We start from the raw sequence: 18,574 nt of genomic DNA, 5'->3' as shown, positions 1-18,574 counted from the left end.
CAGAAAGCAGCTGAACGGAGCTAATAATTAGGTTCCCATATGGAGGTAAAATTCTTATTCTCTCTTCAAGATTATTGACATCTCTATTTAGCACAGCATCACAGTTCTTATTCAGTCAATGTGTTCCAAAAAATCTGTTACAAGATCCTTTAATCATCTTATAAGCATCATGACTAATAGCAATTTTGATTATTTATAATTGAAATTTGTAACTAATTATGGGTGTATGTTATTTTTGTGTGCTTCTAAATACACCCACTTAATTTGTCTTCACACCCACCATAATTTTGGTAAGATCCTAACCCTTGCAATCTATACGTACATAATTGGTACTATTTCTGTTCTGATTGTAGTTGTTGCTTTATTCTTGCCTTCACTATGCAATTGGGTATTATTTCTTTAATCTTATTATTTTATGAATCATCTTTGTTGAAATTAGCTGCTGTTTCTTCTTCTTCTTCTTCTTCTTCTTCTTTTTATAAGTAATGATGAAATGGGTATCTGATGTGTAGATGATTGGTGTTTGTTGTAATGCCTCTTAAAAAAATTATTTTCAGTTATTTGTCAATTCATGAAGACAAAGGTTTGAATTATGGAGAAAGATATATCAATGGTGCTATGATGTATGCATATAATATGTATCTATACATATTGGTTTGTTTTGCTTTGCTCATAGTTGTGTATCTGTTTTGTTGCTGTGTTGGCTTAAACAATCTTGGTGCTTGAAGTGGATGTAGGGCTGCTGTAGTTCAAGGCAGTGTGTTTGGTATGATTGCTGGGCTGTAGTATTTCATGGCAGTTCTGTTCTGTTCTGGATTCTCTGCTTAAAGGGCTGTTTGTCTTCTCTGCCTGTTCTGTTTTCGTGATCTGTTTTGGTGCTTGGAAGGGCTGCTGTAGTGCCTCATCTGGTTTTTATTCATGGCAGTGCTGTAGTGCCTAATCTTTTAATGTTAAGTTTGCCACTTATCTTGTTTATCTAGGTTAGTGTATGGTAGATTATCTGGTGTTAAAATCATTATTATTTTTTTTAATTAGGTTGATCTGCCATGGCCGGTAACTTTTTATTTTTTTTATTTCTTTTTTATTATGTTTTTTTTTATGCCCAATGGCTTGATTTTTGTAATATTCTTTGAGATGAGACATATGACACTAATGTTTTGTCTATGAATTTTTAAATAAAGTGAAACTAAAATCTTGATTGGTTTTAGGAATTCACTCCAGAGGCTGGAAGGTATGATGTTATATGGGTTCAATGGTGTATTGGGCATCTTGCAGATGATGATTTTGTATCATTCTTTAAGAGAGCAAAGGTAAGGTCTCCTACCTATCATGACTACTCGTTTGTGGGATCTCAAAAAAGATTGGCCATCAATGACTAAAATCCCAAGTATCCTGTGAATGCTTAAGTCTTGAGGTTCGAAAATTTAATGATTAAATAAAACCAAGCTAAGTACACATACTGATGATGACGAGTATGGAAAGAAGAAGAATAGCAAATATGGAACTTCACATAGACTCCTAGGTGGGATTGAATTACTTCTCACTATGTCATTCCATTCACAAAAACAGAAACATTTAGGAAAAGTTTTGGAACCTTTTTGAAGGTGACAAAAAGAATTTGAATAAAAAAATGCTTGAAAAAATGAACTGAAATATATCTAAATATATATATGTAAATTAAAAAAAGAAAAAATCAATGTTGTTACGAATTAAAAATTGTTAGATATTGTCAAATTACTCAATTTTATTAATCATGAGTGTAAATGATTCTAAAATTGTGTACGATCCTAAGAAAATAAGGTCTAATTTGTTAATTATTATCATGTTATTATTGCTATTATTACTGCTACTACTACCATGACTACTAGTAGCAGCCTTGAGGAGGATCATTTAAACAAGTTTTCCAGTTCTCTTGGTTGATTGCTGCTCAAATCATCTCTTTTTTGGAGTTTTATTGGCCAATTAATATTTTACCACATTGAGCATTCTTTTAGTAGATGAAAGTGGATTTGATTCAATTTCATTTTGGCCTAGCCTTGCTTATACACTAGGCAGTACTGGAGGTTTTAAAATATGAATACCCGCTAAACTACATATCACATGTTTTCTAGGATTTGTGTTGGATAAAGAAGATAAGAGCGTTACCAGGTCAGACTTATACTACAAGGAGCTCTTCAGTCAATGTGGATTGCATATCTACAAATTGAAGGTAAGCTCAGACCTTTTATTTTTACATACTGGCCAAATTGGACCATCAAAATTCAAACATGGTTTCATTGAGAGGGTAATTTTTGGGAAAAATTGGGCCGAGCTGCGAGTTGGGCTTTGAGGCCCAAAGTGCGAAGGACTAAGTAAAAAGGCCGTAATGGTTACTTCGGCCCAGGAGAGTAAGGTTACTCCGGCCTAGGAGAAACGAAGTTACTCCGGCCTAGGGAGGTAAAATTACTTCGGCTCAGGAATTATAAAGTTACTTCGGTTAAAGGATTGTAAAAGTACTTCGGTCCGGGAGCAACTTGAAGTTAGACCGGCCTTGAAGTTATGTCGGCCTTAGATGTGTACCGGTCTGGGAGTTATACCGGTCGAGAGTCGTTGGTTCGGTCCAAAACATGCTATGGGTTGAACAGGAGAAAACCGAGGTAAGGAAGAGTAGAGGGAGAGCCGAACTAAGGATAGTTCGGCCTACTCTGTGGCTCAGCATAGCCAGTTTCACTCCGGTTGGGTGTTAGTTCGGCCATAGTGAAAACCATCCCACTTGGTTTAAGCAGTGGGGGGGGGGTGTAAAAGGATAAGCATTATCTTTTAGGAGTATGAATCCTAGGAGGACTCTGCATGGAGGAATAAAAGTCCTACTAGGATTATGCCACTCGAAACATATAAAAGCTCACAAGCATCACCTTGGAGGAGGTAATTGAACACAATTTTCCTGAGAAATTAGAGCTTTGTCTATTTGTCAAGTTTTCTGACTTAGGCATCGGAGAGGTTTCCGGCACACACCCGCCGGCTAGCTCACGTTTGTGTTTTCAGGTGACAAAGCGACGTCGTACGGAGGAGCGTGGACTTAGTCAACAGGATTATACGAGGAGAATTATTTCCTCCCCGTACAATTGGCGCCGTCTGTGGGAAGAACAGACAAGAACAAAAACCTCTTGACTAAGCTTCTCATTTTCTCAATCAATGGCACACATTGAAGACTTGCCGCAGTCTGCCGTCGACGAACTAACTCCAGAAGGGGGCGCAAGGCGAGAAGGATTACCCTCTGTCCCTCCTATGGCAGATCTGGAGCCCCAACAACATAACTCCAGGAGGAGTGGCAGGGGAAGGCGGAATAACAGCCCTCGTCATTCTCAAAGTCCTGACAGGCAAAGGAGGAGGATTGACCCTCAAGCCCTGGAAGATCGCGTAAAAGAACAAGATGAATTGATAAAAAAGATGGCGGCGGACATGGAGGCCTTGAAACGCCAGATGAAGAAGGAGGTGGCGACAGGAGAGGGGCGCAAAGACAAAACGCCCCCTCGCCACTCAGAGAATCGTAGTAGGAACACTACACCCTCACAAGGAGAGAGCAGAAGCCTCAGGACAGGCGACACGCAATCCTGGTCTTCCAGAACTCGTCACTCCAGATCTGAGAGGACGAGGTCTGAAAGGTCATACACTGAAGGAAGCACATATTGGCCCTCACATTCGCACCAAACCAGATCTAGACAGACAGAATTACCCAGATCATCCGACTTATGAACCGTGCTCGAAGAAAAAGCACGATGCAAGGAGGATGCCAGGGCAAGAGATCCACATAGAGTTTCAGCCTTACAGCGGTTGGCTCCTCGGACGCATGGAAGCGTCGAGGTTGGAATGCCAATACCGCGACCGGCCTACGAACCAACGGACAAAGCATTGGCAAGACTACAGACTTCACCTTTTGTTCCAGCAATCGAAAACGCTCCCCTACCATCAGGCTTCCTTCAGCCGAAATTCACTACATATGAAGGAAAGACGGAACCGTATTCACACTTGAGCCACTTTCGCCAAGTCATGGCTGTGTACAGGCGAAACGAGGCTTTAATGTGCATACTCTTCCTATCAAGTCTTGGCGACCTAGGCTTGACTTGGTTCGAAAAACTCCCAGAGGGCAGCATAGCCTCCTGGGCCTAATTGGCAGAAGCGTTCGTAACAATGTTTCGAACAAACACTAAAACGCCGGTGGAAATAGACCAGTTGCTCTCCATCGACATGGGTGAAAAAGAGACCCTCAGATCTTACAACAGTCGCTACTGGGAGACATTCAACCAGATTGGAGACTGCCCCACCAATCTAGCCATTGCGCAGTATAAAAGAGGCCTTCCAGTCGGAAACAGACTAAGGGACTCGATCACCATGACGCCACCCCTTACCATGGAAGCCTTGATGAAGAGAGTGCATCAGTACATCAGGGTAGAAGAGGATGGCGCACGTGCCAAAGCAAAATCTAGTGCAACCGCAGTACCAGAAAAGAAGACCTCAGCAAAGGTCAATACAGTAGATCGGCAGAATAAAAACGGGCGTGGCAGACGAGATAACGGAGAAGACCCAGACAAAAGATGGTTAAGAATCCGCACTGCCATAACAACGGTGTTCAAAAAACCAATATATCAGATTCTGAGCGAAATAAAAGATGAGCCTTTCGTCAAGTGGCCAGCCAAGCTAGGGGAAGCTCAAAAAGATTACGACGACAGATCACGGTGCACCTTCCACAAAGAAAAAGGGCACTGAACTGAGAATTGCACACCGTTAAGACAACACTTGGAAGAGTTGGTGGCAGCAGGCCACTTGGACAAATATATTGAAGGAGGGACACAACCAGCCCTCCATGATCATAATAACCATCCCAATGGGATGCCGATCGACGCCCCACCACAAGGCATCATCAATGTAATACATGGAGTCTTTGAACCTGAGCGTGTATGCGAGCTCAGGGGATCAATCAAGAAGGCTGAGCACTTTAGGGAAGTATTAAGTGCCCAACCTGCCATCAAGAAGGGGAAGACAGAGGCAACAAATGTTATGTCCTTTTCGGATAAAGACTTGGATCGAATATACTGTCCTCACAATGATGCTCTGGTAGTCACTCTCCGAGTCAAGGATTTTGACGTCAAGCGGATTCTGATAGACCAGGGTAGTTCATGTGAGATCATGTACTACGACACATTTAAGCAACTGAAGCTGCAGGACAAAGACTTGGCACCTGCAGTTTCTCCCCTGATTGGATTCAACTCCATGCCAGAGTGGCCTGTCGGCAAAATAATTCTTCCAGTCAGAGCAGGAAGTGTAACAAAACAAGTGGAGTTCTGGGTATTGAAGGACCCCTCCACCTACAACATCATCTTGGGCAGAACATGGCTGCATGCCATGCGTTCGGTAGCGTCATCATACCACCAGGTAATGCGGTTCCCTAACGACACCGGTATAATTGAAGAAGTCTATGGAGATCAGATCATGTCAAAACAATGTTTCGCCACGGTGAATGGAAGCCGCGCTGCCAAAGGATACGTTCATTCGGTGGAAGAACCAGAAAGTAATGAACTTTTCGCAGACGTCGGTAAAGAGGCTGATCAGAAAGCGGTGGAGGACTTGGTGGAGGTAAAAATAGACGAGAAGAACCCGGATAAGTTCTTCTTGCTTGGCTCATCGTTGTCCAGCACTGAGAGATTAGAGGTCTTGGAATTCTTGACCTCTAACATCGAAGTGTTTGCCTGGACACCCTACGACATGCCAGGTATTGATCCAAACTTCATCAGTCACCAACTCAATGTCCATCCATCCGCCAGACCAGTCATTCAACGCACACGCAGATCGGCACTCCACCACGCCGAAATAGTGGCAGAAGAGGTAGGCAACCTGCTGGAGGCAAGAGCAATAAGAGAAGTGCACTACCCAAGATGGATCTCCAACACAGTCGTAGTGCCAAAAAAGAATGGTAAATGGCGCGTCTGCGTCGACTACAAAACAGTCAATAAGGCGTGCCCAAAAGATAGCTTTCCTCTACCAAGGATAGATCAACTGGTGGACCTAACGGCAGGGCATAACCGACTTAGCTTTCTGGATGCATACAGAGGCTACCACCAGATCGCCATGCATGAACCAGACCAGGAGGTCACATCCTTCACGACACCAAGGGGATTATATTGCTACAAGGTCATGCCCTTTGGCCTAAAAAACGCAGGGGCAACATTCCAACGGATGGTCACCAAGATGTTTGAACCATTATTAGGCAGAACAATGGAGGCTTACATCGACGACATGGTGGTCAAAAGCAAGGATAAGAATGACCATCTTAATGATCTAGGCGAGATGTTCCAGATCCTGAAAAAACACAAGTTACGCCTCAATGCGTCCAAATGCGCATTCGGAGTTGGATCTGGCAAATTCTTGGGCTTCCTGGTGACCAACCGAGGTATAGAAGCAGACCCCTCTCAGATTAAAGCAATCCAGGAGTTGGAGAGACCAAACTCAGTCAAGGAAGTGCAGCATCTCACTGGTATGGCGGCTGCGCTCAACCGGTTCATAAGCAGGTCATCAGACAGACTACGACCATTCTTCCAAGCTTTAAAGGCCAAGTTTGAGTGGGATGAAGAATGCGACCAAGCTCTGGAGAGCTTGAAGGAGTACATGTCTTCCCCACCACTACTTGTTACTCCAGTACCTGGCGAAGAACTCTTTTTGTACCTGGCAGTCTCTCAGCACGCAGTCAGCGCAGTGTTGGTTCGTGCAGAAGGAATACAACACTTGCCCATCTTTTTATGTCAGCAAGACATTGTTGGGAGCCGAAACAAGGTACTTGCCCTTGGAGAAACTAGCGTTAGCATTAATGATGGCCTCCAGAAAATTGGCACACTACTTTCATGCCCACACCATAGTCGTCCTCACAGCTTTTCCACTAAAAGCTTTGTTTGAGAGGGCTAACTTTTCTGGGCGCATCTTGAAGTGGGCAGTAGAGTTGGGACAATTCGACATCAAGTTCCAACCCAAGACCGCAATCAAAGCCCAATCTTTGGCAGACTTCGTCGCAGAGTTTACTCCTGGAAGTCATCATATCTGCCCAGTCGACCTAACTGACACAACCGAACTAGGGGCGGAGGTTGACGCCGGAATAGCGCAACCCCTAGTAGAAGATTGTCAATCAAGCACCAAGGCAGACCATACTAAGGACAACAAGGAAGAGACAAACAAAGGCTCACCAGCAGTTCAAACAGAGAACGAAGGGCAGACAACCAACATGGACCTTGAAGAAAACACCATCCTTGACCCCACGATATCATCTGACCCCTCCACTTGCTGGAAGTTATTCGTTGGAGAGATGTGGAAGCTCTTTGTGGATGGAGCATCCAACCGGCATGGTGCAGGGCTTGGCATAGTCCTCATCTCTCCAGACGGCCTGGTTGTAGAGCAAGCAATCAACCTTGGCTTCCCAGCATCCAACAATGAAGCGGAGTATGAGGCGCTTCTCGCAGGACTCAAGTCAGCATACTACATGAAGGCCACCGAACTAATGGTATACAACGACTCTCTGCTGGTGGTAAACCAAATTTCTGGCGAATACGAAGCAAAGGATGACAGAATGGCCAAGTACCAAGAGTTAGTCAGAACAAAAATCAAGAAGTTTGACGTAGTAAGGATAGAACAAATTGGCAGGGAGGAAAACAGCCGAGCGGACGAACTAGCAGGCCTCGCCTCAATGGCAGATACATCAATCCCTCATCCATTACTCATCAACTTCTTACCAAGACCAAGCATAGAAGACCCCGAAGCAGAAGAAGTATGTTGCACAGAATTAGGCCCTTCATGGATGGATCCCATCATCCTGTTCCTAAAAGACGGCATCCTACCAGAAGAGAAAAAAGAAGCCAACAGAATAAGGGCGAAATCGCAGCGATTTTGGCTATCTCCATCTATGACATTATACAAGAAGTCATTCTCTGGGCCTTACCTCCAGTGCGTTCATCCCAGCAAAGTAGAAGCATTCTTGTTCGAAATACACGAAGGGGCGTGTGGAAGTCATCAAGGGGGTAGGTCGCTCGCTTACAGGGCTATTTCGCAAGGATATTGGTGGCCATATATGCAAGCAGACTCAGAGAAATATGTGAAGAAGTGTGAGAAATGCCAAAAATTCGTGCACCAAATACATCAACCAGCAAGAGAACTCCTACCATTAACTAGCCCATGGCCTTTCGCAATGTGGGGCTTGGACATAGTAGGACCACTTCCAACAGCGCCCGGCGGCAGAAAATTCTTTCTCGCAGCAACAGACTACTTCACAAAATGGGTGGAAGCAGAAGCATTGGCATCAATCAAAGAAAAAGATGTGAAGAAGTTCGTTTGGCAGAATATCATCACTCGGTTTGGCATACCAAAAGCACTGATCTCAGACAATGGTACTCAGTTCGACGGCAGAGTCTTCAGAAGCTTTTGTGAAGAGTACAAGATAGAGTTATACAATTCTACACCGGCATATCCTCAAGCGAATGGTCAAGCAGAAGCGTCAAATAAAGTCGTCTTAGATGGACTTAAGAAAAGGCTAGAGAAGGCAAAAGGCAGGTGGGCGGATGAACTTCCTCATGTTCTATGGGCTTACCGCACCACCCCTCGACGATCAACAGGAGAAACACCATTTTCCTTAGCCTACGGAATGGAAGCTGTAATCCCACAGGAAGTTGGCCTCCCCACAATTCGAAGCGAAAATTTTGACCCAGACTTGAATGAAGTTGCCATAACATTGGAACTTGACCTTGCAGAAGAAAGAAGAGAAAGAGCACTAGTTCACATCGCCACATACCAACAAGAGTTGATCAGAAAATACAGCAAAAAGGTCCATCCAAGACAATTCAAGATTGGCGATTGGGTACTGCGCAAAGTAATGGGAAACACTTTGATCCCAGGAGATGAAAAGTTAGGGCCAAACTGGGAAGGTCCTTACAAGGTGGTTGGGTTAGCAGGCAAAGGGGCATACCACCTGGAAGACAAGGATGGCAAGGCAATCCCTAGGCCATGGAATACGGCAAATCTCAAATTATTTTACTTTTAGCTTTTCTTTTTCAAACATATGTAATTTCTTTTTCCTTCAATAAAACAAGCAATTCTTTTTCAGCACAAGTTGTTCTTTGTAAGAGTTAGCCTTAGTATAGATTAGGTATAATGCAAGCATTTTATTCTAAGTTAGCTGGAAAAACTAACTTAGAGGTTGGCTGGAATAAACCAACTCTTGTTACTCTTCAGCCGAAGTAAGGGTATGGCTGAAGAGTGGTTGGCTGGAATAAACCAACTCTTGTTACTCTTCAGCCGAAGTAAGTGCATGGCTGAAGAGTGGTTGGCTGGAATAAACCAACACTTGTTACTCTTCAGCCGAAGTAAGGGTATGGCTGAAGAGTGGTTGGCTGGAATAAACCAACACTTGTTACTCTTCAGCCGAAGTAAGGGTATGGCTGAAGAGTGGTTGGCTGGAATAAACCAACTCTTGTTACTCTTCAGCCGAAGTAAGAGTATGGCTGGAGAGTGGTTGGCTAGAATAAACCAACTCTTGTTACTCTTCAGCCGAAGTAAGTGCATGGCTGAAGAGTGGTTGGCTGGAATAAATCTACTCTTGTTACTCTTCAGCCAAAGTAAGGGTGTGGCTGAAACTGGATTGGCTGGATTAAACACTTTGTACTCCTCAGCCGAAGTGATTGTATCGGCTAAGGAGTGGTTGGCTAGTAAGTGTAGTTTAACCAGCCAAAACCGAAATAACAGTTGGAGTAACAGAAGACATTACAAAGTACAGGCATACATATTACAACCGGAATAAGAGTTGAAGCAAATTTTTCATTCATTAAAAAGTCAGTACAGAAGGGCACAGCCCGGTTACAAAGACAAGGTAACAAAAAAAAGGAGAAAAAATCAGGAAAAAAGTTCTTCAATTTCGGCGTCAAAAGCCGCATCACCATCAACTTGAAGACCGGTTTCAAGAGGAAGCTCACTCTCGGTTGCCAGGATGCCTTCGGTTGGAACCACGGTTTCATTTGGTTGTTCGATAGGAAGGTCCTCTACCATGGGCTCCAACCGAAGTGATGGGTCTGCACTAACAACCGGAATGTCTTCAGGAGCAGAGGAGTCATCAGAGTCTGAGTCCTCCAGAAACTCTTGTTGCAAGGCGTCTGCATACTCCGCAAGGGACTTCGGTATAAAGTAAGCTAGAGGGTCGAAGACCTCGGTCTGTTGATCATGACTGAGCTTCTCCACAGCCGCCCTCCAGCCGCACTTGAAGAACAGCTCCTTGGCGGCGTCGCATTGTTTGACATAGGCGTCTTCTGCCTTCTTGTAACCTTGCTTGTACCCCTCCTTTGCGGCTTCCTCCGCGCTCTTTTTGAGTAAAGTTATTTCGGTGTCTTTCCTCTTCTCAAGCTTCACCAACTCCCGCAGATACTTGTCTTTCATAGCAATGGCCGCTTTCTGCCTCTCCGCTTCAGCCGAGCTAACCAGATCGGCAAGTCGGCCGTTCTCTGCTTGTAGCTCGGTCATTTTCTTTTCGGCCTCCTCTAGTTCGGCCGCCTTTGCCTCGGCTTCCGCCATTGCTTGCCTTGTGGTTTTTCTTAGTTCTTGGACTTTCTTGTAAGTAATATTGTTCTTTCGTAAGGCCTGGCAAAACCAAAATTTCCCTTGAACCGAAGTAAAAGTTGGAAAATTTGGGCAGAAGAAGCGGACAGAGTTACTTACCAAAATCATGGACTTGGATGTAGACCGAATTGACTTCATTTCGGTGTTCAATTGCTTTAAGTGGTGCTCCATATCTTTTGGGAGGCACACACTCTTGGCCAGGTTGAAGGCCAAGAGATGATCTTTTTCAGCGACAACCGAATCGGAATCTTTGATATCTCGGTCCTGGAAGGTTAGCTTCGGGGCCCAGTTCGAAGATTCAGCTCGGTCGGTTTGTTCCGGTTGGAGGATAGGATGACTCTGGGGGATGGAATCAACCTCATCGACGAGTTGCTGTTCGGTCGATGTAGATCGGGCGCGCTTGGAAGGGCGAGATGAAGAAGGCCGTTGAGAAGGGAGGGCCACAACGGCAGGCGGCGCCTCAGTGGATGGCTGTACTTCGGCTCTGGTTGTTGCAGTCAGAAGGGCCCTGACTCTGCTTTTCTTTGCCATCTCTTCTTCAGCAGTTAATGGGACAAGTCGTATTTCAGGCAAGTTTGGGTCCGGTTCAGGTGCTTCCTCTAGAAGGAAATCGGTCACTCGGGCCTTTCGACGACCGCTATATCGGTAGGTCGGTTCAAAGTTTGGAAGCTTGGCCCAACTCCTTTCTTTACACCATAGTACGGCTCGCAAAATCGCAAGGTTGGGATAGCTATATAGGGAACGGAGGTGGGCGAAATCTGCAAAAAGAGAACTGTTAGTTCGGTTAATAGACTAAAAAAACCGAAATAAAATACAAGGAAGAAGACCGAAGTCAAATTACCGGGCTCTCCCTTTTTCCAATTTATAGGTCGGCCAGGAATTTGGGCTTGAAAGTCCTCAAAGTTCCCAGAGACCCAGAAAAAATCGTCGTCATTAAGATCTTTGTCCGGTGTGTGTTTAACTATCTTCTCTCGGCGGCGGCGAATCCTAAGGTAATAGACCCACCCAGCATCTTTTGAGCCGATGGAGTATTGATGGAAAATTTCGGCCAGGCCAAGGTTTAGTCCAGTTTGGTGGTTCAGTGCGGCTATCCCCATTATAATGCGGTATGTATTGGTGGACAGTTGGGTGGGGCATAATCTAGTCTACCTAAGAAATTCACAGATTAATGGTTGGACAGGAAACCGTAATCCGGTTTCTATTATGGATTGAAGGGTAAAAGGGACGAAGCCTTCGTTTTCCCAAGGAATAACATCTTTTTTGGCCAACATCAGATGGACGTCATCAGGAATTTGGTAATCTTTCCTAAATTCGGCCATGCCACCAGGGGTCTCAACTAGATACCTATACTTACCCATTTGATGTATAATTTACTTATAATTTATATCGGTGCAAAAATCATGCTCAGTAGCTCGGTTGAGCGCACGCAGGAGTGCCTGGGTAACCTAAGTCTGCAAAGTAGAAAACAGAGGGGGTTAAAGCACTGATCAATGGACCGTGCTACAATTTAAAAGCAAGGTATAAGAGCCCTACTTCGGCCTCAAAAAACTGGTTCTATCTCGGTTCACCGAAAGGTTTGGTAGCTCGGTTTGAGCAGGTTGCTCGTTAGACCGGTTTATCGTCTAGGGGCAGCTTTCTGAGTTCGGTCTAAAAAACTAAGAAAGTTGGTTTAGCCCCAAGGCCTAAATCGGTTGTAGTATGAATAAAGTTACTTCGGATAAGCCTCTAGGGGCAGCTTTCTGAGTTCGGTTTAGAAACTAAGAAAGCTGGCTTGGCCCCAAAAGCTTAGTTCGGTTGAAAACCGAGGTTCCTAGTTTGATATGTTCAAAACTCGGTGATCTTATTTCGGCTAGAGTGAGTCAAGCGTTGGTGACTCTTTGAGACTTTCAAGTTCTAGTTCGGTTATTGACTACAGTGATCTACCTATTTGGGGCGAACAGGATCCTAGTTCGGTTGCTACCTAATTTTGGTTCTAAGGCAAGTTTTTTACAGAAGTTCATGCATATATGAGCTCTATTGTTTCATGAAAGTACAGAAGCGAAGCGACAAATGGAAGAAAATGTTTGCAAAAAGCATACAAAACAAAACTATACAGATTCGAAAGCAAAATAAAGGAAGCAAAGTGAGTCTACTTACCAGGTGGAAGAAGAGGGATCTGATGATGGGAAAGTGTCAGCAAAATCAGTTCTCAAAAGTGAAAGAAGAACACGAACAGCAAGAACACAGAGAGAGAAGATGAAGAATGGAAAGTGAATGGTTCAAAGGCTGGATGATTGTTTTGTGGAAAGAAACAGAGAGCGCGGGAACTGTTCAAAAATTGCGAAACACGAAGACGGCGTTGACAGCTGCCTTCTGCGAATGGGAGCATGCCACGTGTATACGGAAAGGAAAGCGTTACAGTCGTGATTGAAGAGACGTTTTGACCGGACAAAGTGAAGCCCGAAGTAAAATTAGCTCGGTTGGAGAGCCCGAGGGTTTTTCGCTCGGCTGGAGAGGCTAAAGGGTTTTTAGCTCGGCTGGAAAAGCTTAATAAACTCTAGCTCGGCCAGTAAACTGGTAATCCCAATCATGTTGCGCAGATGGAATTAAGGGGCAATTGAGAGGGTAATTTTTGGGAAAAATTGGGCCGAGCTGCGAGTTGGGCTTTGAGGCCCAAAGTGCGAAGGACTAAGTAAAAAGGCCGTAATGGTTACTTCGGCCCAGGAGAGTAAGGTTACTCCGGCCTAGGAGAAACGAAGTTACTCCGGCCCAGGGAGGTAAAATTACTTTGGCTCAGGAATTATAAAGTTACTTCGGTTAAAGGATTGTAAAAGTACTTCGGTCCGGGAGCAACTTGAAGTTAGACCGGCCTTGAAGTTATGTCGGCCTTAGATGTGTACCGGTCTGGCAGTTATACCGGTCGAGAGTCGTTGGTTCGGTCCAAAACATGCTATGGGTTGAACAGGAGAAAACCGAGGTAAGGAAGAGTAGAGGGAGAGCCGAACTAAGGATAGTTCGGCCTACTCTGTGGCTCAGCATAGCCAGTTTTACTCCGGTCGGGTGTTAGTTCGGCCATAGTGAAAACCATCCCACTTGGTTTAAGCAGTGGGGGGGGGTGTAAAAGGATAAGCATTATCTTTTAGGAGTATGAATCCTAGGAGGACTCTGCATGGAGGAATAAAAGTCCTACTAGGATTATGCCACTCGAAACATATAAAAGCTCACAAGCATCACCTTGGAGGAGGTAATTGAACACAATTTTCCTGAGAAATTAGAGCTTTGTCTATTTGTCAAGTTTTCTGACTTAGGCATCGGAGAGGTTTCCAGCACACACCCGCCGACTAGCTCACGTTTATGTTTTCAGGTGACAAAGCGACGTCGTACGGAGGAGCGTGGACTTAGTCAACAGGATTATACGAGGAGAATTATTTCCTCCCCGTACAAATGGAGAAAAGAAATATACATGTAAAAGATCAATTTTCCATGTCCCAAGCAAAAGTCATTTCTAGTATTGGAGAGCATTGCTTATATTTTTTTTTTTTTTAAAAGAGAGGTGTATGAAATATAAGACTGTCTAGAATCCTCAGGTGTTCACCTTTATGAATTTCCAAAGCAAGTTGAAATAAAAGTGATAGTTTCTCAGAGTTTTCTATTTGTGATGTGGTGCTTTGACTATTTGATTAGCAAAATGCAAGTGCATGTTAATTGGTGTTGTATGTATAAACATGATGAGAAATTGGTTAGCCATCTCCTTATACATTGTAAGGTGGCATTGGGAGTTGAAGATGGAAGGCTTGAGACTTGGTCTTATTGACTTTGATGTGGGTAGTTTGGGGGAGAAAGTATCAATTTTGCGGTTGAAGAGTAGATTGCTTTCCTTTTTGTATAGTTAGTTTTCGACGACTGTTAATTCATCTTTGGATTAATTTGCAGACTTGATAGAGGCATTTGAATAGGCACTTTGATGTTTAGATGGTATAGTTCTTTTGTACGTGGACTCTACTCCAATCATCGTCTCTGCCTCTAACTGGCTTTGACAATGCCCTCAATCTAACATTGTGTTAATTCCATCGACCGATAATGTTATGCACGCCAGAATAAATCCAGTATCAAAGCCTTTAACTTCAATTCTTCCCATCAAATTGGAAAAAATTGATGTTCTACGATCCACTTTTAACTAACCTCCACATCCGTCTCCTAATAATTTGAATGTCTTGTAGCTAATAACAAAAAGGCAACATCCAGTTCTCATAAGAAGTAATTACTTTCCAACACATAGAACTCTTTTGTTTCCATTTTTGCATCACCACCATGAAAGGTCCCTCCAAAAAACTCCTTGCTTTGCTTCCAAACTTGTCAGCCTTCTCCTTGCTGTTTTAAAAAATCAAAGCTTTATTTGATTGGAATGGGAAACACTGAAAATTCTTCTCAAACATACCTAAGGTTTTTGCTTCTGGAACCATTAATCGTATAAATTCTCTCTTGTAAATGCTATTACTCACCCAATTTCTCACACATAAATAATCTCGATTACAAACTCTATTTGCCCTTGTTATTTGTGCTCTACCCCTGTTAGGTGAAGTTCACAAAAATGGGTTTTTGGGGTTTGCTGTGTTTGCTACTATGTCTGTAAGTTGGCTGCTGATGGAAACTCATTGCCTTGGAGCTATGTATGCTATGTCTTCATCAGCAGCATTATGGTGCATTGTGCTCTATTACTGTGTAACACTGTGGCAGCAGTGTGGGTCTGCCCCTTTCTCTATGTCCCTTCAGTTCTATGTCCCTTTCTCTAGGGACAAAAAGTACTACTTCAGGGCAGTCTAACCTTGATTCTCTGGGGTCAGCATTAAACCACTCTCAAAAATTTACCACTTATGCTGAAAGGATGAGTACTAATCTGGCCTTTAGTGATGGAACATCCCTCTCGGTGGGTTCACCAAAAACAAAGAAAACAGGAGCTAAAACGAGAGAAAAACTGGCAGAATAGCTTGTTATCAAGGATGGACACATTATCTGCTACAGAACAAAGGACTATTCCATATGCGAATGTAAGATCACCATCATGGATTTATCTAATTTATTGTTTGCACAATTTTCCTGTGCCTCTATCTATTAAATTTAGGTGTGAACTTGACTTACATTTGTGAGCTTAAATTTAGGTTTATTCCTGGAACTGTGAGGTAGACTTACACTTTGTGATAATTCAACATCTTAACCTTTCACCCAGATTTCTTAAAGCTAGTGTCATTTTTTGTTAAAATAGAATGGTCATTGACCTGTAGTATTGCAACAGGGAGGAGATTATTGTATCAAGCTGAGATTATGAAAGAAGTTCAGTCACTTCGTAAAGAAACTCAGCAGCTTCGGCAATTACTTTAACCATTGGCAGAGACTTCACTTTTCAATTCAAATATGTCTCTGATACATGTGTGAGTTCCTCTGAACTAGCTATTTATTCACGAGTCTCTAGTATGCACTTGAATGACAGAACAACAGGTTACTTTATGCAGTTTGCATTTTAATAAGGCCATAGTAGTCAAAGGTGTGCCTAGGTCCCAACAATGCCCTAAGGTCATCAAGCCTCAAAAAAGCTTCTCACTGTATGCCAGCCCTGGCCCTTCAGTCAGGCCCACGTAAAGTCCTTAGGCTAGCACTTTTTAGTAGGCTCTAGGCTCAATAGCGACACATTTTTTATACTAATCAAATTGGGTCTTTATTCTTACCTTTTAAAATTTTCAGTGGTCACTAATTGTTATGCCTTGTCATATTCGCTGTCTTATAGATAGATAATATTGTTTAGTATTTGTGGTCTAGATTTAGGAGGTTGTAACTACTTGAAATATACATCTCTAATGCCTAATTCTATTGTTAGATTTTAACATTATATACTTAAAAAGTTGCAACTAGCTTTTTAATGTTGCAAATTTACAATGGGTATTTAATTTAGTTGATGCATATACCAATTGAAAAGATTTACATGCATGTCGATTTATCTAGTTCTCTTGGTTGATAAGTCCACAAATTCAGCTGGCTGACTGAGCTTGGACCTATACCACACTTCCACTGTATGTATGAATTCACCCTTTTTTTATTTTAAAGAAAATAGGAGAGGAAAGCCAAATGCTGTGTCATGTGTAAGGGGGTTAGGAAAATAGTGATCATTTATTTTTGTATTGTCCTTGTCCTATGGCTTTGACCTTGTGGTGGAGCTCGGAGGGAATCATTTTTATGGCGGGGATGGATCGAGTGATTCCTTACATTGGTTATGGTTGTTTTGGTCTTAATCCTTAGGCTTAGTGATGTAGGACAGCTTACTGGATTTCCAGAATAGAGTCTATTTGATGGCCTAAACAGTGGGTAATTTAGGGTTTCAATGGTTAAATTGAAGGCAAAGAGGTAGGGCAAGGGATTAGGGTTGATTTGGAGGTGAGAGGATAGGGTTTTGGTGTTGAGAACTGCACTTTTAGTGGACTGTGAATAGTAACCCGCGAATAATAAATCGGGTATGTGCGCAAAGAATAAGAGAAGAAGAAGAGAGAGAATAGGTGCCTTACCCCGCACAAGGGTTGAGCCAATCACACACAAACGCAATCTCAAATTCTCATACCATCAACAATTCTATTGAATCATTGAGATTATACATATATTTATAGGCAAAGATTTGATTCATTTTGAATTCTTTAATTTAGAATTTATCAAATGTATCTACCTTGGTTTATGGTTATACATATATCTATGGTTTTGCTTATCTTACTGGCAGGGTTGTTATGGCTGTTAGCTTATTAATCATCGTGTACTGAAATTTGCAGGTACAACAAGTACAGTTTTATTATGCCAGCTAGTTGTCTCAATACGATGTACATGTTTATAGGATTTAATTAACTTTTGCAAAGATACAGGTTTGCAATCCAGTGTTGCTGCCACTATCATGCTTCTTTGATAAATTTTCCCATTCTGTTTCTTTATTAGGTGCCTTACATCACTACTGCTTTGATGGATGCGAAGCTAGGCACGGAAGGGCGCAAGGATCTTTTTGATTGGCTATCAAGGCAACTTAGTGGATTAAAACTTCGAATATGAATTATGTGTTGTGTCGAATAGTTAATGAATTAAAACTTAGTGAATCTTTTTGATTGGCTATCAAGGCAACTTAATGTATTGTGTCGAATATGAATTGAAAACTTAGAATAGTTGTATTGTGTCGAATATTAATGAATTATGTATTGTGTCGAATGTTAATGATTCAGTTAATTTGAATGATGCTTTAAAATTATAGGTTTATTATGGATTGAATGCATTATTAAGAATTACAGGTGTATTGTTTTCCTGCTTTGGCGACCAATTTATTAGTCGCGACATCAAAAATAATTTTTTTTTCGCAAAAAATGACAATTGCCGACCAAGAGTTTTGGTCGCAAAAAACACATCTATTGCCGACCAAAACAACTCTTGGTCGCTGAAACTCACTTTTGCCGACCAAACTTTTTGGTCGCTAAATGTGATAATTGGCGACCAAACTTTTTGGTCGCGAAATGTGACAATTGGCGACTAAGAAATTTGGTCGGGAAAATATCACTTTTCGCAACCAAAGTGTTTTAGCGACAAAATGAATTAGTCGCGGTAATTAAATATTTAGCGACAAAAAATTTAGTCGGCAAATCCAACTTTTGCCGACCAACCAAAATTTTGGTCGCGAATTACTTTTGCCGACCCTCAATTGGCGACCAAAGTAGCGACCAAAAAAATTGGTCGCGGATAACTTTTGCCGACCAAAAATAAACTTTTAGCGACCAATTTTTTTGTTGCTAAAAGTGTTAATTCTTGTAGTGAATAGTCTCACTTTATGGTCAAATAAGATGTCTACCAATTAAATTTAATACAAATTGATGCATCTACATGAAAAAGCAGCGACTAAACAAATTTTATTTCGGTGATAGAATTGTCATAACTATTAGCCCTATTAGCATAGCAGAAT

At 42.5% G+C, this 18,574-nt stretch overlaps 1 long non-coding RNA gene across 1 annotated transcript; it reads left to right on the top strand.

Annotated features, from left to right (window-relative positions):
* Window positions 1-17,797, top strand: LOC145819961 (uncharacterized). The gene is made up of 6 exons (XR_014360790.1): window positions 1-45; window positions 1,209-1,310; window positions 2,112-2,209; window positions 15,176-15,647; window positions 15,893-16,028; window positions 17,569-17,797. It is a non-coding gene; the product is annotated as an uncharacterized LOC145819961 (long non-coding RNA).
* The last annotated feature ends 777 nt before the right edge of the window (window positions 17,798-18,574 follow it).

Source organism: Camellia sinensis, chromosome 2 (assembly GCF_055761805.1).
Source record: "Camellia sinensis isolate YWXY chromosome 2, ASM5576180v1, whole genome shotgun sequence".
Taxonomy (NCBI): Eukaryota; Viridiplantae; Streptophyta; class Magnoliopsida; order Ericales; family Theaceae; genus Camellia; species Camellia sinensis.
Note: the sequence above shows the minus strand (reverse complement) of the source record. Positions and strands in the feature narration are given on the sequence as shown.